The 26521-nt window shown below is 42.5% G+C and overlaps 1 protein-coding gene and 1 pseudogene across 2 annotated transcripts in view; both read left to right on the top strand.

Moving 5' to 3' along the window:
* Window positions 1-4279: 4279 nt before the first annotated feature.
* Window positions 4280-26521, top strand: part of SOCS6 (suppressor of cytokine signaling 6) — a 38343-nt gene continuing 16101 nt past the window's right edge. For both annotated transcript variants that reach the window (XM_010336730.3, XM_010336729.3), the window contains exon 1: window positions 4280-4440. The gene's annotated coding sequence lies outside the window, so the exon portion shown is untranslated. The remainder of the gene's footprint in view (window positions 4441-26521) is intronic.
* LOC141580761 (small ribosomal subunit protein uS3m pseudogene) lies at window positions 8970-25891 on the top strand (annotated as a pseudogene).

Genomic DNA, 26521 nt, shown 5'->3' with positions numbered 1-26521 from the left:
CTATAAGCTGTTGCTCTAGGAGGAAGCGGTGGAACTATGCTTCCTGTCCCTGGTCAGAGGCTAGACTTTCAATATGACTGGTGGCTATCCCCATGTTTTAGCAAGTATATCAGACAGCATTTGTAATTGTAAACAATAGAAATTGATGATCTTGAGCAAAACAGGGATTTGTTAGAAGGTGTTGGGGACTGGTACCGGATCAATTTGGTGCAGGTAACTTCTTACTGCAGATGTGATCCTGTCCTCTTCCAGGAGCCCTCCATGATTGTATCACTTGCACAATAGTAAGCATCTGGACAAGAGTTTTTTGGTTTTGCCCTTCCCTTTCCCCTTCCCCTTCCTCTTCCCTCTCTCCTTCCCCTTCCCTTCCCCTCTTCTTCCCTCCCTTCTTTCTCATCCTCCCTCCCTCCCTTCTTTTCTCTCTCCCTTTCTCTTTTTGAGCGAGTTTCATGCTGTTGCTCAGACTGGAATGCAGTGGCACGATAGTGGCTCGCTGCAATCTTTGCCTCCTGGGCTGAAGCAATCCTCCAGTCTCAGCCTCCTAAACAACTGGAACTACAGGCGTGTACCATCATGCCCAGCTAATTGTTGTATTTTTAGTAGAGACAGGGTTTTGCCACATTGCCCACGTGAGTCTCAAACTCCTGGGCTCAAGCAATTCATCGGCTTTGGCCTCCCATAGTGCTGGGATTATGGGTGTGAGCCACTACACCCAGCCTGATTCTTTTTTTAAGACAGAATCTTGCTCTGTTGCCCAGGCTGGAGTGTGGTGACATGTTCACAGCTCACTGCAACCTGGAACCCCTGGGCTTAATAGATCCTCCCGCCTCCATGCTACCACGCCCTGCTAATATATTAATTTTTTGTAGGGACAACATCTGGCCATGGTGCTCAGGCTAGTCTTGAATCCCTAACCTCAAGTGAACCTCCCACCTTGGCATCCCAAAGTGCTGGGATTACAGGTGTGAGCCTCTCTATCTGGTCTGGGGAAGAGTTTAAGTAGGTGAGTTATGGACATATATCTTAGCTGTGCTGGGTGTTGGTAGAGCAAAGATAAGATTTCCTCCAAAAAGAGCGAGTGCTGATGGGAAAAAAGGGTTCAATGGTGGATAGCCAAGAAGATAACACATGTTTACAGCCAAAAAGTGTCTGAAATTCAGCCAAGCATGGCGATTTTAATAGTATATCTAGACTAATATCTCTACACTGAAGTTGTTGCTATATTATTAATACTATAATCACTATTTAGTGGTAAAGGGCTTATATTCTGGAATCACAGAGGCCTAAGCCTAAGTTCCAGCTCTGCCCTGTAGTAGCTGTGACTTGGAGAGAGTGAATTCCTACCTTCATGCTGCACATCTCAGTTTCCTCATCTGTAAGGCAGGGATGATGTTAATACTGACCTTACCAGATTGATATGAAAATTAAAGGACATAATATATTCAAAAGAACTGAATGCAAGGCCAGACTCATTAGGCCCCTAGTGGATTTTGTGTATTATTTCATGAAATCTTACAACTATTTGGTATAATTCGTATCAAGCCCCTTCACTCCCCCTTTACAAAAGTAGAAACTGAGATTACAACTGAGACACTTGTTCGAGGTTACACAGCTGTGCGACCTGTCAAAGCTGTGCCTCTGGTCCAGCTCTGCCAGACTCAGAACCCCCGGGGTCTTAACCATACATTCAAGTGTCTCCTGGAAGAGTCAACTCTTCCCCACCCTTCACAGCCTCATTGCTATGAAAAAGGCTCACTAACCCCCTGCTGCACAGCTCCTGCTGGTTGTCTGCTGTCTGTTTTAGAAAAATAAGGAGACACTGGCATCCCGAGGCAATGGGACTGAAAAGCTTGCTTCTTTTCTTTTTGAGATGGAGTCTCGCTCTGTCGCCCAGGCTGGAGTGCAATGGCACTATCTCTGCTCACTGCAACCTCCACTTCCTGGGTTCAAGCAATTCTCCTGCCTCAGTCTCCCGAGTAGCTGAGATTACAGGCACCTGCCACCATGACTGGCTAATTTTTGTATTTTTAGTAGACACGGGGTTTCACTGTGTTGGCCAGGCTGATCTTGAACTCCTGACCTCATGATCCACCTGCCTTGGCCTCCTAAAGTGCTGGGATTACAGGCGTGAGTCACCGATAATTACCGTTTGTTGCATTTCCTTCTAACCTCTCTGCCAATTCTATTTCAACTTCCATTCTCCAATCATTGTAATTAGGTATTTCAGAATTGTGTTGCATTTCAATCACAGTAACAATCATGGTAGCATTTTATTAATGAATCAAGTAAAAACTGAAAATGACAATGATAGTGTATGAAACACAACAAATGACATCAACTTTGCATCACCTAAATTTCCAACTTTTCTGTTAGCAATCTAGATTTCTTGGGGAGTATTGTATATTCAACATAGGAAATAAGATTACTGCATGTGAACATTTTGTAACTAACAACTTTCTCGAGATATAATTCGGGTAAAAACTCATACCTGAACAACTATTTTAGACTTTTTTTCTAGCCTTTTTTTCTCTGTACTTTCAGTTTTCATTTTAAACAGTCCATACTATTCAAGAAACAACTTTTAAAGTCCACAATAATTCTTTTTTTTAAAAGTCCACAATAATTCTTAAGTTAGATTTTAATGATACTTATCTGCCCCCAAGCTCTAGTGAAATAATAGTGACATTCATTTTAAATGACTTTTCATCATAAGAGAAACACAAATTTTCCTATTGATTTCCTATGGACAAAAATCAAGTTTTCGTGGTACTGCTATACATTAGTAGCATGTTCAACCAGTTTCCAGACATTAGTCAAGTCTCCAACATGCAACTTGTATATCACAGTACCTTGGAATTCGGCGGCACAAACATCAGTGAACTATTACTTATACAAAACCTCTCTGAAAACTACTAAATGGAAAAGTAGATGGCTCGAAACAAGGAATAAGTTTGTTTTTTTTAAGAGCAATTTTCATCGATTCAGTCGAGAACGTGTGGGGAGAGCTTCCCCACTTGTGGCTCTGCACGGCGTGCGCGCGCGGCAGTCCTGGGGTCCCCCCTTGCCGGGACAAGGCCTGGGTCCCTGTGCTAGTCCAGCGGACCTGACCAGCGTGGGGGGTCCCGCTGCCGGTCGCAGGGGCACGGGGACCGCGTCCGCCAAATCCACGGGGCCTGTTGGGGGTGGGGGGCGAGGAGACTTTCCTTTCCACGTTAGCCAGGGCCACCCCAGCCTGAGGGAAGTCACCAGGGACCCCGGGGGCTGGAGGAGCAGCGGCCTGCAGCCAACGGCGGAGGAGCGCAGGAGGGCGCGGCGGGGGTGGGGGGGTGAGAAGATCCGGGCTCCGCGCCCCGCCCGCCCCACGACCCCGGCCCGGCGCTCCTCCCTCGGAACCCCCGCCCCAGTGCCCGGCCCCCGCCCCGCCCCGCCCCGCGCGGCCCCCAGCCCGAGCCCCGCGCGCTCCGACGCCCCGCCTGCGCCGCGGGCCGGAGTAGTGGGCGCGGGGCGGCCCGCTCGACTCCTCCGCACCCGCTCCCGGCTCGGGCCGAGGCGCCGCGGCCGCGCGCCCCTCCTGGAGGAGGAGGAGGAAGGAGGCGGGAGGAGGAGTTGCCGAGAAGAGAAGGCGAGCGCGGCAGTCGCGCCGGCGCTGGGCGAGGAAACGGAGCCGGGCCGCCTCCGGGTGAGCGTGCGGGGAGCCGGGCGGGAGGCTGGGACCGGGCTTCGCCGTCCGCCTCCGGCTCGTCCGCGGCCCGGGGCACTGGCCGCCGGGCTGGCTTCCGCCTCGGGGCTCAGGGGGCGGATCCGGCGCGGGCCGGGCCGGGGAGGCCGCCGGGCGCGGGGCTGCAGCGGCGGGTCTGGGTCAGCGCGAGGGCCTGCGCCGCCTCGGCGGGTGCGCGGGTGGGGGCCGGGGCTGGGGAGCCGGGGCCGGGGGCGGGGACGCGGGAGCCGGGAAGCCGGGGCCGGGGCGCTGCGGCTCCTGGAGGGCTGAGGCCTGCGCGGCTGCGGGCTGCTCTTCCCGACCTCTCGGCCTCTTCGGCCGCGGCGCGCCGGCCCGGGCCGCCGCCTTTGTTGCCCGCAGCTCGCCGGGGAGAGGCCGGGGCTCCGCGAGGCCTGGGCGGCGGCGCGGGGCCTGCGCGGCTCCGCGCCCCGACCGGGTCCCTGCTCGGACCTCCGCCGGCTGGGGGTCGGGGCGCGGCGAGGCCGCAGGCGCGGGGGCGGGCCCGGGGCGCGGTGCTGGGACTCGGGGACGCCCCCGCCCCACCGCGAGGTCGCGCCGGCGCTGGCGGAGGGGCAGGCCGGGGCTGCTCTGCGGCCGAAGGTGCCGCCGGCCGGCCGCGCACTCACCCGGGTGTGGGGAAGGGACGATTGTGGAATTTAAAGCGCTCCTGGGACCGACGCGGGCCTGCATTTTCCGTTTGCTTCTGGAGTTGGCAACTTCAGGTACACCCTTGTGGCTCAAGGAGCAGAATTATGGAAGTTTCTTAGAGGCAGGTCCTGGCACAAAACTTGAGATGTGTGGTTGGAATGTGAAATTGGGGTTCCCATCCCCAGTGTTTGGAATGAAGGGCCAGGTGGAAATATGTAGCAGAACTCAGTCTTACGGTAGCGAAATAAATAATGTTGAATTCATTTCAACAAATGTTTCTGCAACATCTGCCCGGATAAGGCAACACGCACTGTGCCTGAGGACAGAGAACACACTAATGATAGAAATAACGTGAATTACCCATGCTGAACATCTCCCAGAGACGTTTGAAATTTACTATGTTCCTTGGGGTGAAGATCTATTAGTAATCAAACAAAGGTAAATGGTCTACTTCCAGTTAAAATATCTGACGTCTTCTCAACCACAGAAGGTAGCAGTTTATCTTGACTTTTTTTTTTTTTTTTTTAAACTCATAGCATTAAATCTATTTAGCTTACTTGAATGAATGAATCTTAGTGGAATAATTAATGCTGTGGACAGTCAGACTTACTTAAAAACAGGAATGGCATTGCTCACCAGCTTTCACAAAACCCGGAAAAAAGTCTGTAATGCTTTCCCATGGGCTAATTTCTCCTCCTGGTGGGTTTTGTGCACGCGTGGATGTGGTAAGGTCTAGGATCCATTCCGCTGTAAACTAAATAGGTGGCCGTAACCCTTTGGTTCCAACACCCTCCCTAAGCCTGCCTTGGTGCCTTGGAGGAAGCTGGTTCGTGGACAGTGGACTTGATTCCTAGAAGAGCTTCTTTCTGAAGTGTGGCCAGGGCTTTCCACTTGTGCCTGGGTAAGGATCAGCCAGGTATTCACCTGAATCTATACTTTTTTAAGAATTCCATTCAGCGTCTCTTTTGGAATACTTTCTCTCTCTTACCTTTATCATTTGTCTTTTAAATTAACCTCTAATTTGGTAGTCTTGCTCCTTGCTCCTTTCTCCTTCCTCCTGCCACCCAAGAGCACACCCTTAGGGCATCCCCTGACCCCCTCTCTTGGCAGGAGGGCCCCCCCTCCCCAGGGAAGGGATTTGAGTGGCGTTGACTGGGCGTTGGCTGGAAAATGGTGCTGTATTGACTGAGTTTCTAGTCATTTTGCCTTCCAGTGTTTTTCTTCATTCTTGAATTAGAACTGGAAAAGGTATTCTTTTTAATGCCCCTCCCCGCCTTTTTTTTTTAGGAAACAGAAAGCAAGTATCTCCTTTTTTATCTTTCCTCTGTCCCCCAGAGTGAAGTACAGTGGTGCAGTCATGGCTCACTGCAGCCTTGAACTCCTGGGCTCAAGTGATCCACCTCCCTCAGTCTCCTGAGTAACGACTGTAGGCATGTGTCACTAACCCTGGCTGATTGTTTTTTGTAGAAGTGGGGTCTCGTTATGTTGCCGAGGCTGGTCTCAAATTGCAGGCCTCAAGATCCTCTCACCTCAGCCTCCCAAATGCCCTGGGATTTTAGGCATGAACCACCGCGCCCAGCCTGCAGGTGTCCACTTAACGTCTGTCTTGTGTAGGTACACTCCTCAGAGAAAATCTTGCTAGTTTTCTCCATTGTGGCCAGTTTTCAGGAAACTTTTGGGTTATTGATCATGTCTTTTATTTTGCTTATAGAGGTGTGATCTTATTTAAAAGTCTAAACATATAGATGGTCCTCAGTTTTGGATTTTTTGACCTTTTGGTGGAGCAGAAATGATACACTATGCGCCTCAACTCATATCTATATAAACCCACTGTGAGTTTTGACTTTTAAGGTATTTTCAGTTTATCATGGGCTTACTGGGATGTAAGTCGGGGAGTGTCTGCCATTTGCAAATCTGTGGCGATAATTTTTCTCTTAAAAATATGCACTCATGAGAAAGGATATTACATACATAAATACATATGCATTTGGAAGTATTAGGTCAGATACCTCATTTATAATCCAATGTAGCTGATGGATGTGTATACATTCTATTTTAATGCTTAATAAAGTTAGATAAATAAATGAACTAAAAAAATGTCCTTTTGCTGTTTTCTGTTTACTTCATCCTTTGTAGGAAGTGAGGATTGTCTATTTCAGTCCTCTGTCCTCATCCCTGACCTCTTCCCATTCTGGAAATTATATTTACATCTGTGGTGCCGAAGTACTTTTGTAAAATTACTCGTTTTACAAAGGAGAAATTCCTCATACTAGTGTATGTCATAAAAAGGAGAAACTTTCTTATATGGCCGGATTGATAGAAAAATTGTTCAGATATTAAAAGAGAAACAGCGTAAGAGATGTTTAATATTCTTTTAAAGTGAAATTATCTTTAAGGTTTTTATGGATAATTTATTATGCTGTTCGGCATGTTGGTTTAGCTAATAAGTTGTGATGGCTTTAGGACTGAGGACACTGTTTACTTATACTGATTTCAGGTCTTTACTGACCCATACAAACAATAAATTTTACTAGTTGGGCAGTTGTTTTTGATGTTTCAAGAACAGACATATTTAGATAAAGCCATGTGAGGTGTTAGTTACCACCTTGCACACTCTGGACATGTTGGAGCATCCATTTACCATCTCTGTGAACTTGAATACGTTCTGTATGCCCTCTGAGTCTTATGCCTCATGTGGGGATAATAATTTATCTCACAAAGTTACAATGAATATGTATTTATGGTAAAAATCTAAACTTTTTTTTGGTTTTTGAGATGAGGATCTTGCTTTCTTGCCCAGGCTGGAGTTCATTGGCGTGATCAGAACTCACTGCAGCCTCATCCTCCCAGGCTCAAACAATCCTCCCCCCTCAGCTCCCCTCTGCTAGTGGCTGGGACCACAAGTGCATGCCACCATGCCCAGCTGATTTTTTAATTTTTTGTAGAACTGGAGTCTCCTTATGTTGCCCAGGTTGGTCTTCAAATCATGGGCTCAAATGATCCTCCCACCTTTGCCTCCCAAAGCATTGAGATTGCAGGCATGAGTTCCTGTGCCCAGTGAAAAATCCAAACTCTTTACCATCGACTGTAACATTTCTGCCTACTTCTGAAATGTGTTTTCATTTCTCTTTAGTTCTCATCTTGAACAACCTTCCCTGCCTTACCAGGGTTCTGCCCTAGCCTTTCTGTTCCTCAACAATCTGAGCTGCTTCCTGCACCCCCACTTTTGACACAGTAGTTCTGTTTGACTGCAGTGTCCTTTGGTGGCTTCTGTGGTTGGTTCATTCTCAGATCTTAATGCCAGTGTCACCACCCAGAGACTTCATGGACTACCTTATGGTTCCTTTAGTAATCCCAAGTCATTAACTTGTATGGTTCCTTCATAACCTCTATTATTTCCTGTAATTATTTTGTTTACTTGTTTCTGCTGTTTCCCGCCCCCACCCCCCACCCCAAATAAGTTCTACGAGGGCGCAATGCCAACAGTGGTCCTTCTTTTCTGTGTCCCTGACACATCCCAAGGGCATGGCCACTGAGTAGGAAGGGTGTGGCTATACAGAAAGGACTTGGAGTTTTCATGTTGTTATCTCCACCTTAAAGGCAGCGACATGCTGTCTGCGTGTTAGAAAGTTGTTGGTGTTTCCTGGTGTTTGTCCTTTTCGGAACTGGTCTGCTTGCCTAGCTGAGTAAATCATAGCACTAATAAAACCAAAGTCCTTATAATTACGTGGCCCCAACAGCCCCACAGAGAGAGGACTGTCACTGCCTGTAGAGCTATAATGTGTGTCTGAGTGACTCGAGGACCAGACTGACTTGCAGTGCAGATGCCCAGATCTCCTGCTTCTGAAAGTATAGTCATGTGTAGTGTGTAGAAAGTCACCATCCCAAAACACATTTCCTCTGGTCGTGTGGCTTAGTAAAGTGAAACCTCACTTACCTGAAACCTCCTGGTATCCTCAGATTTCTGGTGTAGAATTAAAGCCAGAAGGAAAAACTCCTTGGAAATTAGAAAAGCCAGAGACTAGGCTGGGCGCAGTGGCTCATGCCTGTAATCCCAACATTTTGGAAGCCCGAGGCAGGCGGATCACCTGAGGTCAGGAGTTCGAGACCAGCCTGACCAATATGATGAAACCCCACCTGTACTGACAATACAAAAATTAGCTGGGAGTGGTAGCATGTGCTTGTAGTCCCAGTTACTTGGGAGGCTGAGACAGGAGAATTGCTTGAATTGAGGAGGTAGAGGTTGCAGTGAGCCAAGATTGCACAACACCCCAGGCTGGGCAACAGAGTGAGACTCTGTCTCAGAAAAAGAAAGAAAGAAAGAAAGAAAAGTCAGAGACTTACAAGCCCTCAATGGTGACTGAGGAAGGCGGTCTCTCAAGGGGATACAGATCTAGGTTTGAATTTCAGCACTTCAATTTTATAGAGTAGATTTAAAAAAAAAATTAAAGTTTTTGTTGCTTTACATATAAAGTAATAATGCTGTTTCTCTCAGAGCTGGTGTGAAAATGGAATGAGATGATGCATGTTAGTGTATTAATTCAGTGCCTGAAATATAACAAGTGCTAATACTTTAATATTGTACTCCTTAATCTGACTGCTTTTGACTAGTCAGATTAATTTTAAAATAATAGTAATAATTCCTACTTATTACTATTAATTTAAAACATTATTACTATTAATTTAAAACATCTGACTAGTCAAAAGTAGTATTTTCTGATTAATCAGCCACGTCTTTGTTAGACATGAGTGTTTTTGTTAAGGAAGCCTAATGTGGGAAAAGGGTTTGAGACTAAAGGAGCAAGAGAAATGGTAATGAAAGCAGTAAGCTAGAGGGCGTCTTCAGAAGTATTATTAGTGCAAGCTGCTAGAACGGTAAGGATGACAGGTGGCTGCAGTGTTAGCAGCAGTGACCTGACTTGGCTGCGGGGTCATTGCAGTTCATTGATGGGAGACCGAGCCTTCTGCTCTGATTACATTTGTTCTGATACTGTTTTATCACTCCTAACAGCAACACACTAAAATACTTTCTTAAAATCATTAAAAGGGCATCACACTTGGAGATTGCAGAATGATGATGATCTTATTTTCTGTAGTATCAGACTCTCCAGTATAGAGAAAAAGAAGGAAGACAAGCTATATCTGAAGGCTTGGGAGGCAGGCAGTGATCAGAACATTAGTAAGTCCTAATGGTGTCATTATGCCTTCCTGAAATTTTCCAACAGATACATTTGGTCATCTGGAGAGGCATCCATTTATATATAGCAATTTGTGACAGTCTGAGGTTATACTTAATATACACACTTGTGCTTAAAATACCGTTTTGAAGACAAGAATGTATGGCTCCTATTAGATAAGATTTCCATCAAAAACAATTTCAATAGTTCAGTGTTAATCTTTAGAATTATCTAGACAAGGTCTTTTTACTTAGCGCTCTGGGTGGCCGATTATTTGATGCTGTTTTTGGTTGCACTTAAAGTCATTTTTGTGGTACATGTTATTCTGACCATATCAATAATATGCTAGATCAGGCATCCCCAAACTGTGGCCCCCTGAGGCCATTTATCCAGCACCCCCGCCGCACTTCAGGAAGGGGCACCTCTTTCATTGGTGGTCAGTGAGAGGAGCACAGTATGTGGCGGCCCTCCAATGGTCCGAGGGACAGGGAACTGGCCCCCTGTGTAAAAAGTTTGGGGACGCCTGTGCTAGATGGTTGAAGCAGTTGGGTTAGCACGTTTTTAAAGTTAGACGAATTCTTACTGGTAGATTTTTACTGTGTATGTTGTTTCTCTAAAGTTTGTTTTGATAATGGTGTTTGTTTTTAAAGCTTAAATTTGGTTTTAAGTAACATGTTACCATCAGACAATAGTCATTTTTGTTTGTTGACATTGCTTTTAAAGTTAAAAAAAAAGTAACATATTTAGGAAACAACATTATTGCTAAATACCATAGACTGGCAGAAAATGTAAGCAAGTACCAATGCAGAGAATTGTAGTGGGATTTTAGTGAATTTATACATTTGCACTGGAATTACTGCATTTAGAGCTAGAAGAAACTCCTCTGATTATAGATTATCTTCATCCTTGCACAGATGAGGAAATTGGGTCTAAGCAGCGTATGTCATCTGCCCAGAGTTACACATCACATTAGTAGTAGATTTCAGAATGGAGTCTGGTGTATGCACCCCTTCTTGCTGTTGATGCTAAAGGTTTTAATTTAATCCTGGGAGCTGGGGAATTTGGATTTGTCTTCATGGAGGATGTTACAGTTGAGCTGGCTGAGACCTTGCATGTCAGAAAACGTCTGTGTTCTACGTATTTGGTGTATGCCTGGCTGTGTATAAAATTCCAGGTTAATATTTTAGTTCAGATAGAATAAGTTATCTGTCAGTGACAGATGAACTCTGAAATCTCAGTGCATGAGTAGAGGTCTGTGTCTTGCTTTCAGGAAGTCTGCGGCTCCCTCGGCCTCTTCCTTTGGGTCCAGTCTGCTTTCACCTGCAGTTCCTGTCTGTTGCCCCCATGGCAGAGGTGGGTGTTCTTGCAGGTCGCACGCTGGTGACCAGAACTTGGCCTAGTCCCTGCAAGGATGTCAGACACGTGCAAGGGCATAAGGAGAGTCATTGAACTGTTAGTGGGGGTCATAGTTGTAAGCCTGTTTCCTCTTGGAATTTTGCAGGCATTGCTCCATTGTCTTCCGGTTTTTAGTGTTACTCTTAAGTCACGCGCCGCCCGTTTCCTAGGCATTTGTAAGCCATATCTTTTATCCCTAGAAGCTTTTGGGGTACATTTGTGTTACCTCCTGAATACTAACTTTTACCATGGTGTGTCTGGTGGTGGTTCTTTTCTACTTCGGATGTGCTGAGCATTCCATAGTGCCTTTCTGTCTGTAAACTTGTGTTCTTCAATTCCAGGAAAACTATTAAAATGCCTTTTATAATTTCTTCTCTTTCATTTTCTGATTTCGTTTTTTTACTTTTTTTCTGTCTTAAGCTCTTCTTCATTGGACATAGGAACTCCCAAATCCATCTATTTATTTTCTTAGCTTCAGTTTTGTTGTTGTTGTTTTTTGGAGGGGAGTTCCCTTGATTTTTCTTTTATTGGATGTTTAATTTTTGGCTGTAGGAGTTTTGTTTTCTAACTGTTCTCCTCATCCCCTCTTTTTTAAACAAATAGTATCCACCTCTTGGTTCAGATTTGTGAAAACTTCTCTCAGGCTGGTTTTTCATTGTCTTCCTTTCCAGCAGTCTTAAATTTTGGTTTATCCAATTTGTCTTAGCCACATAACACTGTTGTCATCTGCCATAACTGCTTTGTGATTTTCTTTGTTTTTGTGTTTTTAGGGAATGGTAGAGATAAAGAAGAGTGTGTTTAATCAGAAGGTTTTATTTATTTATTTATTTATTTATTATTAACAGTTTTTGTTTGTTTGTTTGCTAGTATCAATGAATATTAAAGCCTTCACTTTTGGGTGAAACCACATCAATTTTTTTCTTTCAGTGAGGGTAGTGTTTTCAGTTAGTGCTCTCATGAAGCCACATCTGTGTCACTGAGTTCAATTAACTTAGTTGATGAAATGCCTGCTGGTCTGTAGTGGCAACATAATGATTTTAAGTTGGACTATTTTAAAAGCATCAAGAGATCACATCTTTGGGAACCCATAATAAGTGATTCCTTTTGGCAGTCAACTTGCTGTTTTATAATGCAAATAATCTTTTCATTTTGTAAGATTTTTACATTATTTGGTTAATAGGCATATATTATTCAGTTGAATAATTATTGCTTTCCAAGATTCCCTTCAGCTGAATGATCAATGAATGAAATTTACATTGACTCTTAATATACATTTAATAATAAATTTTATGTGGATTACTTTTTGGACTCCAAATCTGCTGTTTAAAACTCCATTTTTAATTTGCATGTATTTTAGAAAAGAGGAAAAGATTATTTTAACTGAAGCTTATATTATGCGAAAGCATTTGAATAATGGACAAATTGCTCTTTAAATGAGAGCTTTTATGTTAAGAGCTGAAGGCTCTGAGAGCAGTCATAACAGTTCTACTTTTCAGTTATTTTTATATGCATGTTGCCTTTCAAAAGTTAGACATTTTTGCTTTAGTAGTTCAATACATTTAAGAGATTTTAATATATAAACAAATTACTTTTAGTCTTGAAGAAAATAAAAAACCAATGAAGAAACTTAAACACTTTGCTATAGTACAGAATAAAAACAAAACAGCATCTTTGTTCATAGTTTGTCAAATTCTGAAAGAATCTTACCTACTTGATAGTTTATAATTCATGAGGTCATGCTTTTTCATAGGCAATAAATGTGGTGAGATTTTTAGGGAGTTTGCTATATTTTTAGCTAAAATAATTTTGTTGACATTTATTAAAATGTTAAATAATTGTTTTTTAATTTGTCATTGTCAGCTGTGACAATATAGGTAAATGATATTAAAAGAACAACATGTAAGATAGTATTTTACATTTATTATTCTGGAGGTCAGGATGTATTACATATGTATTATATCAAAGTATTATTACAATAGCTGTTTTTAAGCCATCAACTGTAATTACACCTTAGTCAGTAAGGTCGCAGATGTAGAAATCATTAAGGATCTTACTAGTAGTAAGTCGGGGTGCTGTATTTTCAGTGTGCAAATGATTTCCTTTATCAATGTTGCCCGGGTATCCACTGATTTAGAGTTAAAAAACCTGTATTTTGCTTATAGCCATTACTGGAGATAGTGGGGGGGGGAAAAAAAAAGAAAAAAAGAAAAACCTCTATTGATTTGTTGAAAAGTGTCATAGTTATTTCATAGGAGACGCAGGCCTGGTACGCACAGTGGTCAAAATAAAAGTCTGATTTCTTTCTTGTGATGTGTTTCCAATACCAACAACCACTTCTTCAGCACGAAGGTCAAGTGTCCAGGCCAGACATGGTGGCTCACACCTGTAATCCCAGCACCTTGTGAGGCTGAGGTGGGTGGATCACTTGAGGTCAGGAGTTCGAGACCAGCCTGACCAACATGGTGAAACCCCACCTCTACGAAAAATACAAAAATTAGCCAGGCATGGTGGTACACACCTGTAATCCCAGCTACTTGGGAGGTTGAGGCAGGAGAATTGCTTGAACCCAGAGGTGGAGGTTGCAGTGAGCCGAGATCATGCCGTTGTACTCCAGCCTGGGCAGCAAGATCAAAACTCTGTCTTAAAAAAAAAAAAGAAACCAAGTGTCCAACAATTCAGTTAATTCAGATGCTACCCAGAGTAGGTACAGACTCCACAGGCAACAGGCTGAATCCCGTAAGACTGCCCCAGCTTCAGTTTTCAGTCACAAGTCCCAGGCCTCTCACACTTCTGACCGGCTGGCTACAAATCAGGGGTTCCTGCTGTCTCCTCCTCAGATTAGATAATTTGCTAGAATGAAACTCAGGAAAACATTATTATAATGGGTCAACTCAGCAACAGCCTGGTGGAAGAGGAACATGGAGCAAGCACGGGGGGACGTGGAGCTTCTGTGCCCTCCTAGGGTGACCTCCTGCCCAGCCCACCCTTGTGTGCACAAGGTCCCCGAATCTTGTGGTTGGAGTTTCTGTAGAACTCAATCTCTAACCCTTTCCTTTTCTCTCAAGCATAGGGACTGTAGGGGCGGGGCTGAAAGTTCCACCCTCTAGGCACTAGGTCTCTGGGTGACCAGCCCCATCCTGAGGCCGACAGTCACAGCATTAGCAGTAGCATTCACACTTGTGATTGAAAGGGGCTTGTTTTGAACAACCAGAAACACTTCTATCTAAGGAAATCCCAAAGATGTAGCAACTATGCCAGGAACTGGGGACAAAGATAAAATATTTCTCATGCCACGTTTCTCTGAATTGGTTAAGTGCAAATAAGATAACAAAAAATAATCAATTATGCAACACTTGTATTAGGTATTATAAATAATCAAGAGATGACTTAAAGTATAGGGGAGGATGTCCATAGTGTATATGCAGATACTGTGACATTTTATATAAGGGACTTGAGCATCCACAGCTCTTGGCATTGGTGGGGGTCCTGGAGCCAGTCCCCCATGAATACTGAGGGATGACTGTATACATATAAAGACAGTGGTTAATTCCCGTATAGGTGTACTACTTTTTAAATGCAACCTGCTAAAATTTGAATGGCAAAATTGAGAGGTGTGCAGTCATTTAACTAATCAATTCTTTATTTTCAGTTTTCCTTGAGACAAAGTCTCTCTCTGTCGCCCAGGCTGCAGTCCAGGGCTGTGATCTTGACTCACTGCAACCTTTGCCTCCTGGATTTGGGCAATTGTCTTGCCTCAGCCTCCCGAGTAGCTGGGATTACAGGCACCGACCACCACACCTGTCTACTTTTTGTGTTTTTTCAGTAGAGACAAAGTGTCACCACCTTGGCCAGGCTAGTCTCGAACTCCTGACCTCAAGTGATCCACCTGCATCAGCCTCCCAAAGTGCTGGGATTACAGGTGTGAGCCACCTCGCCCAGCCTCATTAATCAATTCTTATAAGCCAACACCATTAGCATTTTAACATGATTGCTGCTATGAATATTTGTTCCATATTCAGTTTAATAATCAAATAAGAATGTATTGAACACAATTAGAGTGAAGGATGCTTAGAAATGCTCATGGAAAAGCTATCTTTGAGTGTTAGGTATCTAAATCTGTACACTTACTATTTTTGAGTCAGATGCTTTTAGAACTGGACATGATTAGAGATTATCCCCTATTTTATATGGAGATTCACTCAGTACACCTCTGCAAACTTAGGCTGATGCTACCCCATATTTCCATGTCAGTAGCCCACAGAGAAGGAGTTAATCACTTGAAAGTTTATTAGAACTTTTGCTGTAAATATAAATTTAAGTTTAAATTGTTTGGTAACTTTAAGTTCATTTTTCTTAATTTGGCTATATTTAACTTTATTTAAAATCTACCTTTGTAGCCATGCAGTGTTCATATTGCCTTTTAAATTAGAGCTTATTGTTGTAAGACAGAAGAGCCCTGAAAGAAGTCAAAGCAATTGCTTTACGTTACTTAAGTAGATGTAATTATGTTTTTATGTAGTTGTAAACATTTATTATGTTTGCATGTAGTTGCCAAGAAGTGTGAAAACATCGGAGATTTTTACCTTAAACACAAGCTCGAAGGCAGGCTCACCGGTTAACCTGCTATAGTTTCATGGATGCTGGCAGAAGACATAAGACTCATGGGTCATAGATAAAATACTACCTTATTACAGTAGTAGCCAGAGTGTCAGCATCTGTTCCAGTTTGTTGAGACATGTTGAGAATAGAATGGGGCAGGAGAAGGAAAGCAAGGAAACGAACTAGGAGGTATTGCCATGATGCAGGAGAAAGAGGACAGCAGCTTGGTCTAGTATAGTGGCAAAAAGTATTTGGATTCTGCACACATTTTGGAGGTAGCTGAAACTGGGATTTCATGACACACTAGGTGAGATATGGGAGAAAGAAAGGAGCCAAGGGTGATTCTGAGTGTTCTTATCTGATCATTGGAAGATTGTGGAGTAGCTGCAAGTGGAAATACGATAGAGAAGATTTAAACCTGCAAGTGGATGGGTGTGGGGGTAGGTGGGAAAGAGCCAAGAGTTTTGAACTTGTGAAGTTTCAAGTGTCTGCAAGATATCAAAGTGTCAGTGTCCCGAAAGGAGCTGAATATAACTAGTCTGTAAATGAAGAGAGAGAATTTGGGAGTGTAAGGCCTGTCGATGCTATAGAATGTCATGAGCATGCGTGAAATCATGGGTGGGGAAGAGGGTACCAAAGTCTGGGTGGTGGGGCACTCCCATAAGACTCCAGAGGGAGACCAGGAAAGGAGTCACACTGAGGGGCCTTGAGTGTGTGGTGTGTTTAGCAAAGAGGTAAACTTACGTTAAAGGAAAAGGAGTGTTCAGTGATCACTAAGAGCCTCTAGGATTGTGTCTGAGAACTCACTCTAGACTTGCAATGTGGGCACCATTGGTGACTTTGACAAGAGCTGCTGTGTCCTATGACCGGTAGAGAAGGCCTTGGTGTGGGTGTAAGAGAAGATGGGAGAGGAATCGTGGGCATTGGTAGACACAATTCTCCTGAGGTGTTCTGCTGCAAAGGGAATGAGAGAGATGGGGCTATAGCTGGTGGGGAAAGTGGGGTCACCACAAGTTTGTTCATATAAATGAGAAATAACATTTTCAGAAATGACCAGTGGAGTGGGGAAATTGTGGGGAGACTAAGTATGCCAGAGGAGGGTGGAGGCCCTTGAGCAAGGTAGCAGGATGGAGTAGATGGAAACATGGTGCTGAGTGGGAACATGGGGTGCCGAGTCCAAGGTCTCCCGATGTTCCTTTTCTCAGTGAAATAGGAAGCTGGGCCATCTGCGGAGATAGGAAATGGGGGAGTGTTCCAGGGGTAACGCAAGTGCTCCGGGGTTGGAGAAGAGACAGAGACAGTGTGAAATGGTAGACAGGGAAGGAGAAGAATGGACCAGGGAAGAGTAGTTTGATTTCCAGGCAGCATTAAGGACCTGCCTGAGGGTCATGGCGGTAACTACAAAGTGAGACCCATCAGACCAGTTCTGTTTTTTTCCAGCCTGATTCAGCTCTATCTATGGGTGCAGGCAAGACATAAGTAGAGTTGAATTGACTAATGTGGTTTTGCCAAGAGAGTTTTTCAGAAGGAGAGTAGAGGAAGGTGCTAGAGGTATACACAAGGACATGATTACAATGATGAATTATGGAATATAAGCTGAATAGGAAGGGAAGAGTCTTGAAAAGCTGGTAGGCTTATCACTCTTGTCATTTAGACTTTGAATATTCAAGGCCAGTTCCTAACTATATATATACACCACTACAAAATTTTTTAAGTCAGATTTGCAAGAAGTTATTTTGAGCAGGTAAAGAGGAAAGGCTGCCTAGGTTCTACCAAAGCCAAAGAATAAAAATAAAAACAAAAGGCTACAGAAAAACCCAATGGTCTCATCTTTTGATTTATTTTTTGTTTGGCAGTCATGGTATAATTAAAAGCCAAGAAAGGGCCTTGCATTTTTTAATGGATTCGCTCGACTATTTACTTTTAAAAAAGTAATTTAAGAACAAATAAGCTCACAGGTTGTATTCTTATGAAAGCACTGCATGTTCACTATAGGATGTTTTGAAAATAATGTTTACAAAAATTCTGCCATCCAGTTAACAGTTCAGCTGTACTTCGTGGTCCAGTTTTCCTCCCTATTCTGTCTTTGTGATTGAACCACAAACATATAATTTTGTTTCCTGTGTTTTTGCTCTTAACAAATGAACAATGTGAATTTTCCCCTCATGTTATTTATAACTCTGCATAAATATCAATTTTAGTGGTTCTCTAAAGTTCTATTGTGTAAATGTGCCAGGATTTTGTTTACTCATACTGTTGGAAATGAGGATGTGTCCAGTTTTTAAAATTTAAATTGACTTTTTGTCATACGTGATCCAGGGAACATTTGTATGTGTGTTTTTTCTTTAAGATTTATAAAAACAGCATGATTGGGTCAAAGAGTATGATGATGTTTCAGTTGCATATTGCCAGATTAATTTTTATGACAATATATATTAAGCTACCTTCAACCCGGTGCTCTGGCTCACAGCTGTAATCCCAACACTTTGGGAGGCTGAGGCAGGTGGATCATCTGAGGTCAGGAGTTCAAGACCAGCCTGGCCAACATGGTGAAACCCATGTCTACTAAAATGACAAAAATTAGCCAGGAGTGGTGGCATATGCCTGTAATCCTAGCTACAGAAGGCTGAAGTAGGAGGTTGAGGCAGGAGAATCACTTGAACCCAGGAAGCAGAGGTTGTAGTGAGCAGAGATTGTACCACTGCACTCTAGCCTGGGCGACAGAGTGAGACTGTATCTCAAAAAACGAAACAAAACAAAAACTTTTGAAGCAGAGAATGTAACCATTTAGAAAAATCTTTGTTGATTATTAATAGTTTAATTTGTATAGCTCTGATTCTTGTGAGGGTTAACATTTTTCCATGAATGTGTTGAGTGAATTGGTTATATGTGTGGAGAAATGTAAATCTCTACCTACCTCACATATAAATCAGTACTAGATTAATCAAGGACTTATATGTGAAAACCAAAACAACTTTACAGCGAATAAAGAACATGTGATCTCAGTGTCAGATGAATTTTTTAAGACAATAGAAGGGGCAGATAATAAAGATAAACTGATACATTTGACTAAAATAAAATGGAGAAACTTCTGATCCTCAGGTACTAGAAAATGAAAAGTCAAAATACAAGGTCAATGCAGCTGTAAAGAAAAAAGAATAAACAGGATGACCTGTATGAACTGATACGGAGTGATTTCTAGGGGTCCAAAGTCTACCTGCCCTGTGATAAATTTTTTTGTTCTCTATATTTAGCCACACCCTTAATCATCACTTTCCCGAAATAGAGAAAAAAGAAAAACTTTATTTAAAAGCCAACCCTGGGCTGGGCATGGTGGCTCATGCCTGTAATCCCAGTACTTTGGGAGGCTGAGGCAGGCAGATTACAGGGCAGGAGATCAAGACCATCCTGGCTAACATGGTGAAACACTGTCTCTACTGAAAATACAAAAAAATTAGCTGGGTGTGAGGTTGCAGTGAGCCGAATTGTGCCACTGCACTCCAGCCTGGGTGACAGAGCGAGACTCCATCTCAAAAAAAAAAAAGCCAACCCATCTTACATTCCCACCAGCAGTGTATAAGGTTTCTGGTTTCTCTGCATCCCTGCCTTTGTCATGATATTGTCATGATAGTGGATATGCAATGGTGTCTTTTTGTGGCTTTAATTTACATTTTGAATGACTAATAATATTAAGGACCTTTTTGTGAGCTTATATTGTGTGTTGCCTTTGGTCAAAGGTCTGTTCATATTTTTTGCTCATTTAAAAAATTAAGTTTTGTTTATATCTTGGTACAATCTCTTGTCAGTTACACACATATTTTCTTCTAGCCTGTGGCTTATCTTTCTTTTAATGGTTTGTTTTGAAACACAAACATTTTTAATTTTAGTTATTAAATTTTAATAAAGTCTAACTTAGCAGAGTTTTTCTCTTATATATTGTGCTTTTGGTATTGTGTCTAAGAACTCTGTGCAAACTGGGGTCACAACGTTGTTTTTAGAAGTTTTATAGTTTTAGCTCATACATTTAGGTATATGACCCACTTTGACTTAATTCTTACCTATGGTGTGAAATAAGGGTTTACATTTTTGTTTTTAGCTATCCAGTTATCTCAGCACCATTTATTAAGAAGCCTTTGCTCATTGACTTGTCTTGGCACTTTTCTTGAAAATCAATAGACTATAAAAATGTAAGGATTTAATTCCAGACTCCTTTATTCTGTGATGTGTATGCCAGTCTCTATGCCAGCAGCATACTGTCTTGATTCCTATAGTTTTATAAGCACTTTTGAAATTAGATAGTGTAACTTCATTGTTTTTCAAAATTGCATTTCAACATAAATTTTAGGAATGTTGTGTCAATTAATATGAGAAAGAACCTACTAAGCTTTTGATAGAGATTGTTTGAATCTATAGTTCAATTTTGAAAAAAATACCATATTAATAATATTGAATCTTCCAATTCAAACACATGGAATCTCTAATTATTTAGAAGCTCTACATTCTGTTAGCAGTGTTTTATAGTTTTGACCGTATGAATCTTGTACTTCATTTGAGATGTTGAACACCACTACAGACCGTGCATGACTCAGCGACAGGTGAATGAAATATACTGTCACACACCAGAGTACAGTGTAAGAGTCCGGCTAGGGGGTCGTCGGCTGCTCTCAGAGGGCGATTGCAGCTAACCAACAACTACTCCCTGTTCCTCCTCATATTTATTCAGTATAGATTTAATAACAGAGGTTCTAAGTCAACATACTTGTGGATAATTAATGTAAAAGAGTGGTTTTATGAATGATAAAAGGTTTTGGTTCTGGGGCCCAGAGTATACACCATTAATGGGTAATTCCTCTTTGACCTGCCCCTGAGAGGACCATCCGGCACAAAGTTTACATGAGTAAACAGAGTAGAGACAAAGGAATGTGGAGTAAACAGACTTAACTGGGACAGCTTCTGTTATCCTTAATCTTCCCCTATGACCTAATGCTCTGACATAAGAAGTGGCTGCCTTCAGCCCATTCCATAAATTAATGAAAACCTTTCAGCCTTCCAAAAGGTTTGAGACTGTAATCTTACCACTTTCCCTGATAGTTCCCTTAATATTTTGCCACCCATCCTGAGTGAATCTCAGCATTTCATTTGTTAAATTTATTCCTGAGTAATTTTATTTTTTGTGAATGGAATTGTTTTCTTAATTCACTTTTGGTTTGCTAGTAGTTTTATTCTTGCTAGGTTCGTAGGCTTGTAGGGTTTTTTGGGTGTGATTTCCCTGGGTTTTTCTACATGTGAGATTTTGTCAGCTGGCCAGGTGTGGGGGCTTATGCCTATAATCTCAGCACTTTGGGAGACCAAGGATCACTTGAGCCCAGGAGTTCAAGACCAGCCTGGGAAACTTAGGGAAACCCTTCTCTATTAAAAAATTACCCAGGTGGGCTGCGTTCCGCGCGGCGCAAGATGGCGGCCTCCGTGTGCGGCGGGTTGCTGGGGCCAAGGGTGCCGTCCTGTAGCCGAGAGCTGCCTTGCACTTGGCACGCCCTGCATACCTCTGCGGTCTGCGCCGAGAACCAGGCGGCCCGAGTCCGCGTAAGCAAGGGAGACAAGCCGGTGACTTAGGAGGAGGCACACGCGCCGCACTGCATCGCCCACCGTAAGGGCTGGCTGTCGCTGCACACAGGTAACCTGGATGGGGAGGACCATGCCGCAGAGCGAACGGTGGAGGATATTTTCCTTCGCAAGTTCATGTGGGGTACCTTCCCAGGCTGCCTGGCTGACCAGCTGGTTATAAAGCGCTGGGCTAACCAGCTGGAGATCTGTGCCCTGGTCCTGAGGCAGCTGCCTGCACACAAATTCTACTTCCTTGTGGGCTATAGTGAAACTTTGCTCTCCCACTTTTTCAAATGTCCTGTGCGACTCCACCTCCAAACTGTGCCCTCAAAGGTTGTGTATATCTAGGATGATCCCCCTTTTTTGCATCAAGCTGTAGCCTGCAGAGAATGGAAATGTGGGAAAGGAATGGAACGTGAGGAAATGCATCCCCTCAGAGGACCTAGGCATGGTCTCAGCTGCTTTTAATAAAGACCCTCTATGTTGTCTTGCCAAAAAAAATAAATAAGTAAAAATTACCCAGGTATGGTGGTGTGCACCTGTGGTCCAAGCTACTTGGGAGGCTAAGGCAAGAGGATTGGTTGAGCTCAGGAGGTGGAGGCTGCAGTGAGCTGTGATCATGCGCCTGCACTCCAGCCAGGGTGACAGAGTGAGATCCTGTCTCAAAAAAGCAAAAAATAATATTGTGTCAACTGTGAGAAAAGGCAATTTTATTTCTTCCTTTCCAATTTGTATGCATTTTTTTCCTTGTTTCACGGGCTAAACCTTCAGTACAGTGTTGAGTTAGAGGGTGTGAGTGCAGATGTCCTTGTCTTGCTTCTAGTCTTTAGTGGCAAAGCATTCAGTCCTTTGCCATTAAGTATGATGTTGGCTGTAGGTTTTTCATAATTGCCCTTAATTAGTATGAGCAAGTTTCCTTCTATTCTTAGCTTATAAAAAGTTTCTATCATCAGTAACAGGTGTTGCCAATGCCTTTCTGCAACTATTAAGATGATCATGTGTTTTTTCCCTTCTTTATTAGTATGTTGTAGTGTATTAATTGGTTATTGATGTTAAACCAACCTGGATAAATGTCATTTGGTTGAAGTATATAATGCTTTTTGTATGTTGCTGAATTCATTTGCCGAAGTTTTGTTAAGAAGTTTCGGCCAAGTGTGGTGGCTCACACCTGTAATCCTAACACTTTGGGAGTTCTAGCCTGGAGGATTGTTTGAGCCCAGGAGTTCTAGACCAGCTTAGGCAACATAAGTAGACCCCATCTTTACAAAAAATGGAAAATTAGCCAGGCGTGCGGGCACGTGCCTGTGGTCCCAGGTATTTGGGAGGCTGAGAGAGGAAGATCACTTGAGCCTGGAGATGGAGGCTGCAGCGAGCCATGATTGCACCACTCTAGCCTGGACAACAAAGTGAGCCCTTGTCTCTACAAATAACAAAGAATTTTTTCTGTCGTTGTTCGTGATAGATGTTGATTTGGAGTTTTCTCGTGGTGTCTTTGGCTTTGGTATCAGCGTAATACTGGCCTCACTGAGTGGCTTGTGAAGTTTTCCTTTCTTCTCTGTTGGCTGAAAGAGTTTGTGATTATTTGCATTAATTCTTTAAATCTTTGGTGAAATTTACCAATGAAGCCACCCGAGCCTGATCTTTCTTTATGGGAAGGTTTTGGAAGGTTTTTAATAAGCAGTTCAACTTCTTTACTTGTTATAGGTCTATTTAGATTCTCCTTTTTTTTTTTTTTGGAGTCAGATTTGGCAATTTGTGTCTTTCTAGGATTTTGCCCGTTTTCTCCTAGGTTTTCTAATTTGCTGGTAAAAGGTGGTTTATAGTATTTCCACATAATCCTTTTAAGTTCCCATAGGTTTGATAGTGATAGCCTCTCTTTCATTTCTGATTTTGCTAATTTATGTCTTCTTTCTTAATTTCTTTGTCAGTCTAGCCTAAAGCTTTGTCTTTTATCTTTTCAAATGACCTACTTTTGGTTTTGTTTCTTTCCTCTTGTCTTTCTGTTTTCTATTTTATTAATTTCCACTCTAGCATTTACTATTTTATTCTGCTTTCATTGGGTTTAGTTCTTTTCTAATTTCTTAAGGGTGCAAGTTTAGGTTATTGATTGAGACCTTTTCTGATACAGGCATTTAAAGCTGTACATTTTCTTCTAAGCACTACTTTAGCTGCATCCCATACATTTGTGTATGTTTTGTTTTCATTCTGTCAAATATTTTTTAACTTCTCTTGTGACTTTTAGTCTTTGGGCCATTGGTCATTTAGAAGTGTTTTGTTTCATTTCAAAATATTTGGTGTTTTTCCATATTTATTTCTGTTGTAGATACATACTTTACCCCCATTGTGATCAGATAACATACTTGGTATAATCATAGCATCAGTCTTTTTGCATTTATTTAGGCTTTTGGAGACGGAGTCTTGCGCTGTAACCCAGACTGGAGGGTAGTAGCGTAATCATGGTCCAGGCACAGCCCCAGCACTCCTAGGCTCAAGTGATCCTTCTGCCCCAGCTTCCCATGTAGCTGGGGCTACAGGCATGCACCACCATACCTGGCTAATTTTATTTTATTTTTGGTAGCAACTAGGTCTTACTACACTGCCCAGAGTGGTCTTAAATCCTGGGCTCACATGAATGGTCCTCCCACCTTCACCTCCTCAAATTCTGGGTTTACAGTTGTGAGCCACCACACTTGGCTATTGAGGCTTGCTTTGGTCTATCCTGAAGAATGAAGCCTTGAAAAAATATTAATTAGGTTAAGTTAATTGATAGTGTTGAAGTACTATATACCTTGCTATTTCCTCTTTATTTTTTCTATCATTTATGAAATTGGCTTTTTGAAATCTTCAAGTATTATTGAATTGTCTATGTTACCTTTCAAATTCTCCCAGGCTTTGCTTTATGTATTTTGGGGTTTTATTAGGTGTATGTGTGTTTACAATTGCTATGTCTTCAGTATGTATTGACCTTTTTATCATTTTGAAATCTCTCTTTTTGACTCCAGTAATACTTAAAGTCTATTTTGTCTGATATTAATAGAGCTATCCTAGCTCACATGATTATTATATACATGGAAACTTTTCCTGCCCTTTTTAAGTGGTTTGTGTCTTTCTGTGTTAGGGGAGTCTATTGTAGACAGCACATAGTTGTTTCTTTTTTAAAGCAAATGTAGTCTGAGAATTTCTACTTTTTGAGTAGAGCAACATCAGCACAGTTTTTTTGTAAGGTCAGGTTGTAAACGTGTTAGGCTTTTATGCTTTATGGCCTCTTACCAATGCACCTTTGTTGCAGCGAGAAAGCAGCCATAAAAGATAGGTAACAAAGTAGGAGTGGCTTTATTCCAATCAAACCTTTATTTATGAACATTGAAATTTGAATTTCACATAATTTTTATGTGTCACTTTTTTTTCAATCATTAAATAATATAAAAACCATCTTTTAGGTTAGGAACTACACAAAAAGGATGATGAAAAAGCTAAAGTTTGCTGACTCCTAGAGTAAGAGTTTAGTCCGTTCAAACTTAATGTGATTATTGATTCCTTTGGATTTACGTCCATCATTTTGCCATTCTTTTTAAAATTTATTTTTGTTTATTTGTTCCTCTGTTACTGCATTATTTTGTGTTAGGTGCATATTTTTTGGTGTACAAATTTAATTCCTTGTTGACATTTTATTTTATAAATAATATTGTATGAGGAATTTTCTTTGTGATTGCTCCACAAATCACTCCATGTATCTTTACTTATCACAGCTTACTACAAAGTAATGCTACCTTAATGCTGATAAACTATAGGCACTTAGGCTGGGCGTGGTGGCTCAAACCTGTTATCCCAGCAATTTGGGAGGCCGAGGCGGGTGGATCACAAGGTCAAGAGATCGAGACCATCCTGGTCAACATGGTGAAACCCCGTCTCTACTAAAAATACAAAAAATTAGCTGGGCATGGTGGCGTGTGCCTGTAATCCCAGCTACTCAGGAGGCTGAGGCAGGAGAATTGCCTGAACCCAGGAGGCAGAGGTTGCAGTGAGCCAAGATTGCGCCATTGCACTCCAGCCTGGGTAACAATAGCGAAACTCCGTCTCAAAACAAACAAACAAAAAATATATATATAGGCACTTGGCTTCATGTCTTCTTTTCCTCCCCTGACTTTGTGCCATTATTATCATTATTATTGCTATTATTATTATTTTATTTTTTTGAGATGGAATCTCACTCTCTTTCCCAGGCTGGAGTGCAGTGGTGCGAACTTGGCTTACTGCAGCTTCCGCCTCCCAGGTTCAAGTGATGCTCCTGCCTCTGCCTCCCTAGCAGCTGGGATTACAGGCAGGCACCACCATGCCCAGCTAATTTTTTTGTATTTTTAGTAGAGACAGGATTTCGCCATGTTGGCCAGGCTGGTCTCGAACTCCAGACCTCAAGTGAGTGATTCACCCACCTCAGCCTCCCAGAGTGCTGGGATTATGGATGTGAGCCATCACGCCCAGCCTGTGCTATTATTTATGTAAATTACTATATGTTGTATGTTACAACCTCAATGGTACTGTTACAATTATTAACTTACACAATCTCATGCCCTTTGAATAAGAGAGGAAATGAAAAAAATATATTTATAGTATTTTAAATTAACCTACACATTTATCATTTCCTGTCATCACCAAATGTGATGAATTCAAAGTACTGAAATGGTTGCTATTGACAGTTTAGTCCAGTGTCATAGTTACTTTTGGGGAAGGAGACTGATTGATCTTCTCATTTTTTTTTTTTTTTTTTGAGACGGAGTTTTGCTCTTGTTGCCCAGGCTGGAGTACAATGGCGCGATCTCAGCTCACCGCAACCTCCGCCTCCTGGGTTCAGGCAATTCTCCTGCCTCAGCCTCCTGAGTAGCTGGGATTACAGGCACACGCCACCATGCCCAGCTAATTTTTAGTATTTTTAGGAGAGATGGGGTTTCACCATGTTGACCAGGATGGTCTCGATCTCTTGACCTCGTGATCCACCTGCCTCGGCCTCCCAAAGTTCTGGGATTACAGGCTTGAGCCACCGTGCCTGGCCTAAAATATATTTTTTATAAATGATTAAAAATTTTATTTTTGAGACAGGGTATCATTCTGTTGCCAGGCTGGAGTGCAATTGTGCAGTCACAGCTTACTGCAGCCTCAACCTTCCTTCCCAGGCTCAGGTGATCCTCATACCTCAGCCTCCTGAGTAGCTGGGACTACAGGTATATGCCACCATACCTGGCTAATTTTTTGGGTTTTTGTTGTTGTTGTTGTTGTTGTTGTTGTTGTTGTTGTTGTTATTGTTTGTTTTTTGCAGAGTCAGGGGCTTCCTGTGTTGCCCAGGCTGGTTTTGAACTCCTGGACTCAAGAGAACTGCCCACCT

The sequence above is a fragment of the Saimiri boliviensis genome, chromosome 13 (assembly GCF_048565385.1).
Source record: "Saimiri boliviensis isolate mSaiBol1 chromosome 13, mSaiBol1.pri, whole genome shotgun sequence".
Lineage (NCBI taxonomy): Eukaryota > Metazoa > Chordata > Mammalia > Primates > Cebidae > Saimiri > Saimiri boliviensis.
The sequence above is the reverse complement of the archived record's forward strand: the minus strand, read 5'-3'. Positions and strand labels throughout refer to the sequence as shown.